Source organism: Lathyrus oleraceus, chromosome 4 (genome assembly GCF_024323335.1).
Source record: "Lathyrus oleraceus cultivar Zhongwan6 chromosome 4, CAAS_Psat_ZW6_1.0, whole genome shotgun sequence".
Classification (NCBI taxonomy): Eukaryota; Viridiplantae; Streptophyta; class Magnoliopsida; order Fabales; family Fabaceae; genus Lathyrus; species Lathyrus oleraceus.
In genome coordinates this window covers 375,917,741-375,933,446 of record NC_066582.1, presented here as the reverse complement: position 1 = coordinate 375,933,446, position 15,706 = coordinate 375,917,741, and the positions used below count along the sequence as shown (strand labels likewise).

The 15,706-nt window shown below is 37.8% G+C and overlaps 1 pseudogene; it reads right to left on the bottom strand.

Annotated features, from left to right (window-relative positions):
- Positions 1-10,466: 10,466 nt before the first annotated feature.
- On the bottom strand, positions 10,467-14,918 carry LOC127137596 (uncharacterized; annotated as a pseudogene).
- Positions 14,919-15,706: the final 788 nt, after the last annotated feature.

The following is a 15,706-nucleotide window of genomic DNA, read 5'->3' as shown; positions in this document are numbered from 1 at the left end:
TCAAATCCACATCAAAACAAATCTAAAAATTCTCAAATAATTTACACCTAAACAGGGGGTATTCAAGGTCTACCATACCAAATTTGAGCTCAATTGGGCAAATGGAACTATGTCTATGAAAATCAACAAAAACAGACACAATTACATGCCTCAAATCACAACATCAATACATACATCCACTTCAAAAATTCATATCTCAATGAAAACAAAAAAGAAATGGATGGGACCAAAACAGGGATGTCACATTATGTGTCTACAACATTCATACCAAATTTCATGACCATACAATACCATATGAGCATTTCCCAACCAATCTACCAACCTATGTCACACAAGCTTGCACAATTGGTCAACAGAAATGAAAAATCACAATCAAATTGAAAATGCCATGGAAAATTCCACAAAAATTCATACATCATCTTGACATGCCAACCAATCATCATGCAAAATTTCACTCAATTCTAACAAGTATAGGTCATGTAAAAAATTCCAGCAAATTGGCATCAAGAGGTGTGACACAAATTGTCACACCTAAGTTACAAAAATCATATCTCAATGGCCAGGCATAAAAAATTCATGAAATTTATATGGAAATAAACCTCATCCAGTCAACATTCATCACAAAAATTGGCAAGAATTTATTTTACATCATGTGCATTTCATGAATCAATTGGCAAAGTGTAGCAAAATATAGCACATGTGAGAAAACCCTAGGGCAAATGATTTTTCTACCAAGCACAACTTTGACCAATAGGTCAAAAAAGTCCTAAAGTCAACAAGGAAGTCATAGAAAAAATCTCCATATTTTTCTGATTTTTTTACTATTTTTTATGAATTTTTTAATGTGTTTGTAATTTTTTAAGAATTAATTAAATTAATTGGAATTTGATAATGGCATAATGGTAATTAACTCATGGCGCCAGCGGGAAACACCTTTTTTCGAATTTTCAAACCGTTTTCAAGATCTGGCTCATGTTCTTCATCATCTCCAACCAAACTTTTTCCAGAATTTCGAAAAAATGAAGAACAACAAATTTTCATGGAAATGGACAAGGCTATAGTCATTCGAACCGTCTCAACTCCTACAATCCAAATATCAACTTATCTAAACCTAATTGTTCCTAAATCGAACGGATCGAAGAGATTAGGGTTTGTGTTCATAACTTCAAACTTAGATTTCTCCTCCTATGGTTCATCATTTGCTAAGCTACAACTATCACTGTGCTCTACATTGAACGCACTATAGAATACACATAATAATTTAGCCTAGCTTGAGATTCGAAAATTGAATGTACCTGGTATGGCAGTAGAGTTTGCGATGTTCTTCGTGCTCGATTCAGCAAAACAGAAGCAGCATGGACTAGAGGAAGTAGGATACGAAGCTCAGGTTTGCTCAATTTTGCTCCTATTGCTCGAATGCACGATTCACCATTGGAGGAGCTTCTTTGCACAGTCACGTTTCAAGCCTTTTCCACCTTCGAATTCCAAAAACAGTTGATGTTGATGATGATATGAGTTCAGATCAAAAGGAATTTTGAAGTTTGGTTGAGGAATGATGAAGAAATGTCGATTTCAAGTTCAATGTTCTTGATGAAATCTTGGAGAATTGGAATGGTTTTGAGATCCAACTTTGGTAATTGTGAAATTCTGTTAGGTTTTGAGTGTGATTAGGAATATATATGTACACTTAATCATCCACTAATCATGTTAATTAGCCAAATGCAATTGTTAATGAAATGGCTAATTTCCAAATGAGGGTAAAAATGGAATTTCCTCATGACAGCACATGCCACCTGTTTTGACAGCTCATGCAACCTCCAAATACCATATGTGAACCATTGCAACTTGTTTCAACTTCATTGGTTGTGTATTTCTCAAATTCACATGTGTATGGCAAAATGTCCAATTTTAACCATTGCACTTTTCAAGCCAAATCTCAATTTACAAGGCCTATGCATGAAATGATGATTCCAACACACTCCAAATTCCATTTATGAGGTGTAGCAAAAAGTCTCATCTCAAAATTCCAATTATTTTGAAAGTTGGACAATTTTGCCCCTAGCCCAATTTAACTGTCCAGTTGAAAAATGACTTTTTGCCTTGGCCACTTTTGGACAAATCCAATGATGCACCCTTGAAGTACATGTCAAATGGAGTTTGTGCATATAAAGAACTTGCAATTTGGACAAAGTATGTGGAAATTATGGCCTCCTGATTACAGGTCATTTTTGAATTTCACTGAGCCCTAATTTTCAAACCATACATTGGATTTTCAAGTTCTTGGACTTTTTGGAAAGGTGAGAACAAGATCTACAACTTTCATGTTGAACAAATTTTCATTTGAAGCTTCCTTGGACATTTTATTTTGAGGTCAAAAACTTTCCATTTTTGGAAACTTCAATTACAAGTCACTTTCTATTTTTGGCAGTTTTTGTTCTGACTTGATTTTCTTCACTTTTAGGCTTTGAGATGTCATTCAACACTTGTTCCAACATGAATGAAGTGTGTTCAACTCATTTCCACCTCCAAATCCATCAGATCATGTACAGTTGACCACAGTTGACTTTTCAACTGACAGATGAATCAGACAATGCATTGATCAATTTAAACTCCAATCTTCAACTGAAATGGCTCAAGGGTGAAACCCTAGCCCCAATAAGCACAATATGACCAAAGAATGAACCCCATATCCTTCAGAAACCCCATCTCCTGATTATGCCCTGAGTGGCCCAAAACAACTGATTAGGGTTGACCAGTGGTCAAAACCCTAATCTCAAGGAATCTTCTTCAATCTTCAGATGACATCCAACCATGATGATGATGATGTATCATTGCAATCAAGATGAAGACCAATATCCATTGAGAATCATGAAACCCTAATTTCACAGCCCAATCCTCAGATGGCCAATGATCAGTCAATAAAACCCTAGGCTTGCACTTTGACTTCCTCATCTTCTGATCAAGACTTGGGAGTATAGCTTGCACAATGTAACCACATGAGATGCAATATGCAATGCCTAATGACCTAAAAAATAATATGTAATATGTTAATGCTAGTCCCAAGAGAGGAGGGCAAATTTTGAGGTGTTACAGCTGCCCCTATTCAATCCACTGTGAACTCGTCGATATGAATAGCCTCGGCTTTCAGATGATCAGGATGAAGAGTGATTGAATACCAAGAACAGACGAACAATTTGCACTCTGATGGGATAATAATTAACAGCGCCTGTCAGAGTCGGCGAAGAAACAAACTTGAAACCGTCGACCTGGATACCAAAATAAGTGGTAACGCAGGGATAACCATGGTCTGAAACCCACACATCCACTCAGGATTATTACTTCTTTCTTTTTCTTTTTCTTGGACCCCGAAAAATTTCTTCGCAAACGATCCTCGGACCTCTGCATTTGAACCCCAGAAAATGCCTCAGCACTCCTTCTTTGCCAAAATAATGAACCCCATCTCCAGTTTGAACCCCAGTCGCCTGACGATAACTCTCGATCGCCAGAATGAACCCCGTTCTCCAGAAAATGTCGCAACATCCCCCTTTCTCCGTTTGAACCCCGTCTCCAGAAAATGTATCCACATTTCCTTTTCTCCATTTGAACCCCAGAAAATGCCTCAGCATCTCCTTTTCTCCAATCTCTCGTGATAATTCCGCTGGCAACGTCGGAAATAACACCCAACCACTCTGAGGGCGATATGTCAGAGGGTAAACCTTCACAAAGGAAGGTAGCATGTGTATCTCTTCCTCAGAAGACACCTATAACGACCTCCATTGGCCTCAGCCTGAGTCTAAGGCGACACATGAACAGAAGATAATCCTGCGGACCTCATCCTGGATACAATCTTCAACTCCATCTCCATTTGAACCCCAGAAAATGCCGCAACACTTCCTTTTCTCCAGTTGAACCCCGAAATCGCGCTGACCGCGTAACGTCCTCTGATTTTATTTCCATCTCCGCCCGATGAAAACCTTTCCTCCAATACCGCACTATTGGGGAACATTGCTGACCCGACGTTGTGATGCTAAACTCCTCAGAGCAACATCTTCACCATCTGTCTCGCAAGAACCACTTCTCAAACGGTAACCACGGCTTGAGACTAGCTTATGCTTGCAATGATGCATGATTGATTTTTTCTGCGTAATGCTCCATAATTATGGAAATGCTACGCGATTATTATTTTTCTATGCAATATGCCATGCTATTTTTTCCATGATGAATGCATAAAAAGAAATATCCCCCTCGAGGGACTCTTCTGGGGAACACGAGACGCTCTGCTGAGGAACTCGTCACCGCTCCAATTCCACCCTGCTGGGGGATAGTACTGCTGTTGGGAATAAGGCAACCCTTGTTGGGGAAAGCCTCCTTTGCACCCCATCCACTCGAGAAACCGCTGGGGATAATCACCACCAACACTCTGTGGGGAATACAACAATCTTTGACTTGCTGAGGATATCAATCTTGACTCCGCTTCGGGAAAACCCTCACAGATACCTGTTGACTTCACTGGGGAAACACTCACAAATACTCTGCTAGGAGAATAGCAATCTCCAGACTCATCTGGGGAAATATCACTTCTATCACCTGCTGGAGATAACCACCTTGACCCTGCTAGGGAACTGCATACTACTCCGCTGGGGACAACCCATGCAATCCATAGGTAGAATCAGCTCAGCTGGGGATGCAGAAATCCGTCCGCTACGGGAACTTGTTCAATCCACTGGTAGGATGAACACTGCTGGAGATATATTTCATTGAAAACCCGCTCCACTCGGGGAGTAGCAATCTTCTGGCCTGGCTGCTGAGGAAACACCATTGTAAACCTGCCTTGGAGAACCTTCCTGACTCGGCTGGGGAAAGTTACAGATCTGGAATCTGCTAGGGAATTGGTCCTCTTAACTCTGCTTGGGGACCTAGCTGGGAAATGAGAAAAGTTGGTACAGAACACCCGTCGACTCGTCGAACCACAGTATCCACCTCCCAATCTCGCATCGGCCTTCCACTTTGGAGAATTCCCAGACTCGTCTGGACCTTTTCTGCTCCATCATCTTGTATTCCAGGTCGTGCCGTGCTCGACGAGAAACGTACTCCTGGGATTATACAGAAATTTCAATCTTTCGACTTTGAAGAGTCTTCTTGGTTAATTTCAAGGGTCGTCGGACGTCTCGACGTCTCTCATCACTTTTCTACCCATTCATCTGTCCCTGATCGAACTCTGCGGGGAATTACACACTTTCAAGTCTTTCAACTTTGAAGAGTCTTCTTGATTACCATCAAGGATCGTCGTACGCCGCAACGTCTTCGCCGTCCTGTCATACATTCGTTCCTGAGCGAACTCTCTGGGGATCTTGTGACAAAGCTTCCACACCACAACCTGCACGTGAGTGAAAATATCCAACCGTTCCTGCAAAACAGATCATTAGATAAAACCGTGCCCCAGGCGTGTCGAGATTTCAACACTTGGGTCACTCAACCTTCCAAATAAGATTTCAAGCTTTCAATCTTATAAACACGCATTGGAAGGAAACCTGTATGTTTTAAAATGCAAAGATTCTTTATCAAAATAATCGGATGTTTTTGCAATCAAAGCGGCAATGAAAAACAAAAACAAAATTATTTGACTGAATATGCATTTTATTGATTGGAAAAGTGTGGCTCAAATGAGCAATACAAAAGGAAGCAATTCCTGAAAAGAGGTAATTGCGCTCAAAAGGAAAAATCTATCCTAATGGCAACGTGAAACCCGTGACCTCATCGAGTTCCAACTCGGTTACACCCCATATGTCCTCAGACTCTCCATGCTTTCTGCATTCTGAACAAGACGATTCCAATTGATCCCTACCGGGTATTATCCATGATGCTTTAACCAAAGCGCAAACGATCATGCTGGACGCAGTTGTTCGTTTCAATCCCTCTTTTGCCTGGACCGCCCTTTCGGGTTTTCAGTCCACCGGGATACCCCTTTTTGCCCAAGTCGCCTTTTCAGGTTTTCGACTTGCCGGGTGTACATTTTCCATCCTTATCCCTAATTTTTGCCCGAACCTTTTTTCTGTTTTTTGGTTCGCCGGGATGCCCATTTTTGCCTGGACTATTTTATTCTTTTCGTCCAGCGGGTCAATTTATACGAAGTATTTTTTAACTGCGTCCGCATTCACAGGGGATGGAAAATCCTCACCATCCATGGTCGTTAACAACAAGGCTCCGCCAGAGAAAACCTTCTTGACCACGAATGGACCTTCATAATTCGGCGTCCATTTGCCCCTTCGATCGTTTTGAGGAGGAAGGATCCTTTTCAGCACCATATCACCCACGTGATATACCCGAGGTCGCACCTTCTTGTCAAAAGCACGCTTCATCCTTTGCTGGTACAACTGCCCATGACAGATGATCGCCCGCCTCTTCTCTTCAATCAAGCTCTCTGAGTGAGAAAGGCGCTTGCCCCAGTAGATGTGCGTACCACGGTACAGTACCCAGGACACCAGCTACGTACTCAACCACTCCATTAGTGCATTCAAACGTTATCCGGGCCACAAAAGGAACATGGGATCCTTTTGGCATAACCATAACAGCACTAACTCCTTCACATTAACCCCATCAGACATCAGAATCCGTTCGGATTTGGGGTCAGGCCCCTCCTCCGGGATCGGTTACTCTCAATCTTTCGATTAGAGCACCTCGAGATGTCCTCATCAGGGAACTCAAACTTCATCGGTTGACAATCCTCAATGGGTTGTTGGGCGATGTAATCAGACAATACACTCCTTGATTGCTTTCTGAGAGTATTACGAACTGATCAACATTTTTCCCTTCTCACAACCCGTCCGGTCAATGTTGGCTTCTCAAACCCATACTGGATCGGATCCATCTCGGAAATCCACAAAGTGGTATGAACCAGCATATACTGTCTCAGTCGGCGAGCAGCCTATGCCAAAGTACAGCAAGTTTTCTCGAACAGTGAATGTATTGTTTCACCGTCGGTAAACTCTTTGCTAAGGTAAATTGCATGCTCTTTTCGACAAGACGCGTCATGCTGACCCAATACACCCTATAGACCCTTCGAAGGCCATCAAGTACCAGATTAATAGTCTCTCTCCCTAGGGAGACGACAGAATCAGAGGTTCCCGCAATTTATTCTTTTTACTTTTTCAATGCCCCTTGGCAATCATTATTTCGCCTGACCGTTTGATCTTTTTTCATCTGAATATAGGTTCACACGTGGCCGTTAGATGAGATATGAACCGTGAAAGGTAGTTCAATCCTTCTAAGAAACCACGAACCTCTTTTTTTTCTCGGTTCAGGCGCTTCTCTTTTTTTTACTTGCTTTTTTTTTTTTTTTTTTTTTTTTTTTGCAGGATGAACCTCGATTCCTCCCTTATAATGAACCCCAACAGCTTACCGGCTCGCACTCTGATAGTGCACTTATCTGAATTCAACCTCAGTTTGAATCGCCTCCACCAGATGCCCCACTCCTGTTTGGGGACTTTGCTATCATGTTATAGCATTCGATTTCATGATGGGCCAAGAACACAGAGGCACTAGGGCAAACATTGCCTCATTCGTAAGTTTTTCTTGAACATTGCCTCTTTCATATGTTTGTAATTAGTTTTTTAAAAGTCCAATCTAATGATTGTTTATATTGTTTGTTTTTAAAGGATCCCAAGAAATTTCGTCAACGTTCACACCCAATGCCTTATCCAGACCCATGGTGCGTACCTTACATACAACGTGCGGGTTTCGGTCATGTTATGCATGTCGTAAATGCCACAATTGATGTCAAATTCATTTTGGCTCTGTGTGAACGTTGGAGACCTGAGACACACACTTTTCACCTACCAACTGGTGAATGTACCGTCACATTAGAGGACGTGTACATGCTTTTGGGTCTTAGAATAGATGGTAAGCCTGTCACCGGAAATGTTCAACAGCCTAACCAAATATGTGTTCAAATGTTGGGGGTAGATCTGGTCGAGGGTGAGGGGTCTGCCAAAGCAAGGGGTCAGGGTATTAAATTATCTAGCCTACAATTGTACCACGACTCCATAACTTTGACTGAGGAATCCTCCGAACAAGAAAAAGTCATAAAAACCCGGGTTTACATTATGCTATTGTTTGGGAACTTGCTATTTCCCGAAGGGACGGGAAATAGCGTAAACTTTATGTACTTGAGTTTGCTCGGGGACATTGATAGAATAAGCACATATAGTTGGGGTTCTGCAGTATTAGCATTCCTATATAGCTCTTTGTGTAAAAATGCACAAAATGAGCACTGTACATTTTCTGGATGTGCTTTCTTGCTCCAAACATGGGGGTGATGGAGATTGCCGAGGCTAGCCCCAGAAAATCCTAATGTCTACTCCTTCCCCTACGCAACTAGGTAAATTTATGATGTTATTTCATTTTGTATATTTATTCTATAAATATTTGTAACTAATATTATTTATCTTTTTTTGTTTAGGTTCATTACAACCGGACTGGATTACAGTCTTACCCCCAAAAATAAAATTATATTTTATCGTCAACTCTTGGATCGTCTCCGAGCACAAGATGTATTACCACTAAATCACTCAGCTTCTAACTGATTTATTAATATCATGCATTCTCGATAAATAACATATTTACTTTTTTCTTTGCAGTTTATTTGGAGGCCATATTTGGGATTGGAACATCAACCCAACCCCGAAGATGCAGCTGTTTGGACAGCAAAAACGGCCATAATGCGGTTCACCACTGTGGAGATGCACCAAAGTGACCGTGTCAAGCTTCAATTCGGAATGCATCAAGAAATCCCAGGCCCCCCAATGTCTATGGAACCTTGGCATCTAAAAAAAGTCAGCCACCAGTGGTATGCCCAAAATTGGAAGGAATTTGCTAAGGAGTTTCGTAAAATGTGGAAAGACCGTGCCCACTATGTTCTACAATTTCCGGTGGCGCCCAACGAAATGAAGCCGACAAGGGAATATGTGGATTGGTATAGAGCAAATACAAATCCAGAAATGATTGTGTCTGACCCGTTCTATTTGGACGATCCCCGGATGCAACAGCCATATTTCCAACAACAACAACCACCACAGTATTCCCAACAACAACAACCACCACAGTATTCCCAACAACAACAACCACCACCTTATTACCAACAACAACCACCACCACCATTTTACCAACAACAACCACCACCACCTTATTACCAACAACAACCACCACCACTATATTACCAACAACAACCACCACAACACATGTCCACCCCCCAACCAAATCAACAATACATACCACAAACTCAACCCCAATACCATGAAGACTACCAACAACAAACTCAACATTCCCACCACCATCAACAGTCCCAACACCTACCACAATATCAATCCCCCCACTTCCACCAATCCCAACACTTCCATCACGACAATGTTCCGAGCTCTTCCAGTCCTCCACCTAGCCCCGACACGGGTATACAAGAGGACTACCAACAAGACTACTACACACCACAACAAACACTGCACTTTGGCCAACCCGATTCAACCCTAAACTACCAAAGACCACAATTCGAGGGCGCACCCAGCAGTAGTCAGTTTGTCCCACCGAGACAAAGCTTTGAGGGCGCAGAGGGGACCCGTCTTTCCTACAGCACTGAAGGGACTTCGACCCAACCACAATGGCAAACGACAAGGGGACGCGTTAGGGCAAGGGGTGGTAATAGGGAAGCACCACCACCACGTGAACCGTCTAGGCGAGTAATTAGACCTCCCCCGTGCGGATCGTACCAAGGACCGCATCATATGTGATTAATCATATCTTTGTAATATTTGTCTTGTCTATTATTTAAATAAAAATATTTTCTGTTTATTATCTTTATATCTTTATCTTTATCTTTAAAAATATTGTCTATCATATCTTTATATATATATATATATATATATATATATATATATATATATATATATATTAATTTACATGTGTATAAATATTTATTTACACGTATATAAATTAATTTTTTTTCCATAAATTTACAAATATTATTAATTACTTATAAATTAAATTAATATATATATATATATATATATATATATATATATATATATATATAAATTAATATATATATATATATATATATAAATTAATATATATATATATATATCTTGTAAAAAAATTTATTTATATATATGTGTTAATATAAACTAATATAATTAATAAAAAATATAAATTTATAAATTAAAAAAAATTAAAAAAACAAAAAAAATAACATTTATAAAAAAAAAAATTAAAAAAAATTAAAAAAAAATTGGATTGGGCATAGGCGCCACTCCTAGTGGCGACTTGCCCTACCCATTAAGGGTAGGCGCCACTTAGGGTGGCGCCTAAGTGTAAAAATTGGCCAAAAATGGCCATTTGTGTAATTTTTTTGAAAAATTGTTTATTTTTGAATTTTTTTTAAAAAACCTGGATATTTAAAAAAAAATTCTAGCTTTTGCTTACCTTATAAAGATTCGAATCAATTCTTCGTACATCTCTTTATCAATGCGCTCTTGAGATTTAAAAAACTACAAATACATGATGAAATGTCATATTATAAAAGAAATACATTCAAAACACTTGACTCGTTTGAATATAATATGGTTTATTGCGACTCAAATAATACCTGGAGAATGGAGATACTTTATTTTAGTCTAGATTTCGTAGAACAATTATGACTTGTTTCTGAATTACCTGAATTTCTGGTAAATAAGGAAAACAATGGACTTAGTAAATATACATGGTTTTATTTATATAAACCACAAATAGCAGTTAAATTCATGCATTCAAAAATAATCTAGAGTAAATATATTCTTAAATGAATTAAATAAAAACCTCTCCATCCTTTGAGATATTATTTCTCTTTTCACAATTTTCCAAAGTTGTGTTTTATCTGTTATCACCGTGGAGCTCCAACCGATGGAGTAAATTTTCAAACGTTTGACCTGTTTCAATGAGGATGATAAAAATGTTAGTGAAAGAGTGATGAAAGTGCAAGAATTTTTTTTATACGTATTACGGAAAAGATAAATACACCTTATTGTCGAGTTTGCCGATGGATGAAATACTTTGTTCATCCTTCCACGTGTTCCATTTATCTTCAAAGTCTGTTATCTAAAATTTATTGTATAAGAATAGTGAGAATAACTATCACCCCATTTATATCTAACATAAAATCATAAAATAAATGATTAAGTATAACTTACTTTCATGTCGAAGCAAGTTTCAACATTCTTTCGTCTCAACTCCCTACATAATTGGAAGATTTCATCGTGTTCTAGTTTGGATGTATATTAAAGCAAAAGAAAATTATATTTAGTTATTATCTATCTATGATATAAATAATACAATATAAGCTTGGTATGTCGTGTAACCAAAATGGGAATCAACGTGTGAGCAATTTTTTCAATGTACTTAATAAATACCTGCGTGTGCGATAAAAGAATTTGTTTGTAGACTACATTTTTTGTGTAGTCACCATCTTCTCCTTTCAATTTTCCTTCCCTGGTTAAAACTCTTGTTGTAGTCTGTGAAACACCCCTGGATAAAGCCACATATAACTGTCCATGACTAAAAACATGTCGTGGAAGATATATTCCAACATTTGGAATGGTTTGTTCTTGTGATTTATTTATTGTAATCGCAAAACTTAGTCGCACAGGAAACTGCTTTCTACTAAGGACAAAAGGCAGTCCATCACTTGCAGATGTTTTTATTTTAATTCTAGGCAAAAAAGCACGTTTTCCTGCGTTGCTTCCTGTCATGATTTCCACATCCAACATATTCATAAATAAACCACGACATAATAACCGGGTCCCATTACACAATCCATATCTAGGATCTAGATTTCGTAACAACATCAATGGTGCATCCTTTTTTATCTTTAGAATATGAGGTGGCAAACTACCTTGTGCAATTGAGTTTAAGAATTCTTGCTGGTATAAATTATGATTATCTCCTTCAACCTCGTCAAACGATAACAAATTATGTTCTTCTCCTGGAAACTGATCGATAATCATATCATTCAATTTCTGGACATCATCATTTGTTGGTGTCAAAATAGCTCTTTGTACCATATATGGGGCATCCCAACCATGCAATTCTAGATCAGGAAAAATATGTTGGATAAGTACTTGTATGGAATGTTCACCTTCCCATGGGATTGCAATATGTAAAGGTAACCTCACCATGTCATCTGGTTTGGTAGGTTCGACACCATCACCAATGCGAATAAGAAATTCTGCAAACTCTTGATCATGCAATGATCGCATATTTTGACGCAAATGCAAAATCTTGGTATGATTCCATAAATGAGACTGAACAATACACGTTGAAATCATTTGTGCCTTAGTACCTTTTCTTACAACAGGAAGGACTTGACGAAAATCCCCCCCCCCCCCCCCCCATGATCAGAACTTTTCCACCAAATGGAGCACTGTTGCTACAAATGTCTTGTAATGATCGATCTAAGGCTTCCAAACAATTTTTGTTTGTCATTGGTGCTTCATCCCAAATTATTGCGGCAACAACTCTAATGAGATTTGCAAGATCCTTTTGCTTTTCAATACCACAAATGGAACTCGGTTGAATATCAATAGGTATCTTAAATCGAGAGTGTGTAGTCCTACCATCGGGTAACAATGTTGCAGCTATACCAGATGATGCAGTTGCTAAGACAATTTCTCCTCTACTTCTTAAACTTGCCATTAATGTTCTATAAAGGAATGTTTTACCTGTTCCTCCTGGACCATCAACAAAAAATACTCCACTGTGTTTTTGAACAATTACATTCATAATGGTGTTGAATGCAATCATTTGATCATTATTTAACATAGCAATAGATTTAATATCTTCATTGGGGATATCGATCGCTAACTCCTCTTGTATGATACTTGGAACTGCACCTCTGTCTATTGTATTAGGGGGTAAAGATGGGAGATCATAATCATCAATCTTTTTACCGTGCAGGTTTAAGAGTTCATTCAAGTCCTTCAACAACATATTAGTTAAGTTTGATTCCACAACATTGTTAGCTGTTTGATAATCCTCTACCATATATGTAAAAAACTCATTCCAAAGGGCTCTAACATCAGTAGGTTCACAAAATATTAAAATCGTCACGAATAACCTTCGTAAAGCATATGGCATTCGGAGACTCGTAGCCTCAACCAAACAATCACGAATACTATGAACAGTCTCTAGAAATCCCCTATCCTCGGCTGATTTTTTGAATGTACTGAAAGTCATGCCATTATTTGTAAGAAGATACTCCAAGCTGGTTGGACCTGTGACATGCGATAACAACAGTCGCAAGTAAAACTTATCTCCCTCTGAAGGTGATACCGTATAGATTCTCCCGATAACTTTTCTTGTTGATCGCCTACGATGCCATTCCATATCCCGCTTGTTCCAACAATAATGCTCTGGAATCTCTCTATACAGATACTTTCTTGCTTGTGGATCTCGTAGATTCAATGCAAAGAATTGTGTGAGCATTGTTTTGGAGTTGCGTTCATTATTTAACACATCTGCAATTCGCTGATGATCATAAAAGCGCACTTGTGGAATTTGTTTATCTGTACTCTGTTGAAAAATCATTCTCAACATTCAAATCTCAAATTTCCCTCTAAACTTTCATTTTTCTACAATAATGCTTCTCTCCAAAATTAAAATTAAAGGTGGGATGGTTTTAAATTTCAAGTCATAGTCTTACTTGATTTTGTATTTTGAGTTTTGTTATGTCATAGGACTTTCAGGATATTAGTTGGCTTTGACTTTTGGATTCTGAAATCCTGCTAGGGCATTCTAGCTACTCATCTAAAACATGTCGGTGCCGAAACAAAAATGTTTGGATTGTTGATCCTAAGTTCATGGTCATGCAAATATAATATTGTCGTATCATGAGTAAAACTAAACCCTTTAAAATGAATAAAATGTTTTGATCTGATCAATTTATTTTGTCGTCTGATTGTTTTCTGTATTATTTTATTTATTCTGTTTGGCGTGAAGGGTCACCTACTCGCACTTCAGAACTTCAATTCTCTTCAATTGAACCATGGCTTGATGGAGGCAGGTTATGTTGACCATCCATCTATTTCTGGTTTGGAATCATCCGACAATGAACATAACTTATCAGTTTCAATGACAACAACAATAGATGCAGCAGGAAATCTTCTTATCGGTAAGCTTCTCTCTTATGCCTATTATATATACCATAAATTTGGAAGCTTATATTCCAAAATTTAAGAGAGGCGATTCTGTATGTTGTTATAGGTTTTGACTATTTTTTGCATTATTATTATGTTTTCTTTTAAAAGAAAATATGTAGTGGCAGTCATTTGATCTCTTGTTTTCCTTTACATTTTTCATAAAATATAACAACCAATATGATTCTAGAAGCTGTGGACATGACAATCCACTAAATCAATTAAATATAATTAATTAAATTAATTAAAGAGTGATTATCCATTAACTAACTACCCTTCAAACATGGTGGCTAACCAATTCGAGGTTAAATGTTTCCAAAGCTATATATTTCATTAAGAATTCCTTTCTTATAAATTGATAAAGATTCAAGAATTAACATGTGAAACTAACCACATAGAGTGAATTTTCAATGCGGTCAACGCGAAGCACTTCCCCAAGATTTTCTGCACTATCTTGTATTTTTTTGGGTGCAGGATAAGGAAGTGAATAATATGAGTATGGGAGCTGGGTCTTTATTGATGTTAATTTGTTTACTTTCACTTTCAAAACATCTCCCTGCAACAGATAAATATTGAGCAAGTCAGTTAAGGGCATAAGAAATAGACCTACAATGAATCCTTATAATTATAATCAGATCAAGATTATGACAAAAAGATATCACATTTTACACAATCCATGACATTTTTTTGCAACAAAATATCCATAGTATAACTTCAGTCCTTATAAAAAGCTACATGAATATTCAATTGATTTCTGCGTCTTTCACAATTACCATTAATTAAGTCAAAAATTCAACAATGGAAGTTGATCTGATGACATATCCTTCATATTTAGAAATACATCACCGTGTTTCACCTTAGACAATAAGAACAACTATCTCTAACCTCACACATCTTAATATAACACCCATCACTCAATCCATCCATTCAAACAGACACTGCAATCCGTTTTAGGCCAAATTAAGTAAGTGATAAAACACAGAAAAAGAGTAATAGAAATCAAAACCTAAACCACATAATCCTCCATATATCAAAAAGTTAAATCAATGAACAATTTTCGTATTCATTTCAAACACACTCGTACCTCTTATTTCAAAATGAATTTGAGAAAATGATTTGGTTATGGAAGAGAGATATATAGTAAAAGAGGAAGGAGGCAAATGTGGGGTTGGTATGATTATGAATTTTTCTCCTAACTTTGGCGTGGAGAGAGAAAGAAAAAAATGTTTTTATTTTTGAAATATGCAGTTATCATATATAGTGGTGTTGGAGGAAGTTATTTAGTATAGTTGATGTGTTGGAGGAAGTTATTTGATGTGTTCATGGAGGTTACATATTTAATAAATGAGTTTTTTTTTGTATTTTTTTTAATTTAATAATTGATAGTAATTGTAACAATTGTTAAAGGATAAAATTGGAAGAAAAAAAAAGGTCATACCAAAATCACTTATCCCCTTTATATATAGTTATAGATGAATGGTAAAATTAGAATT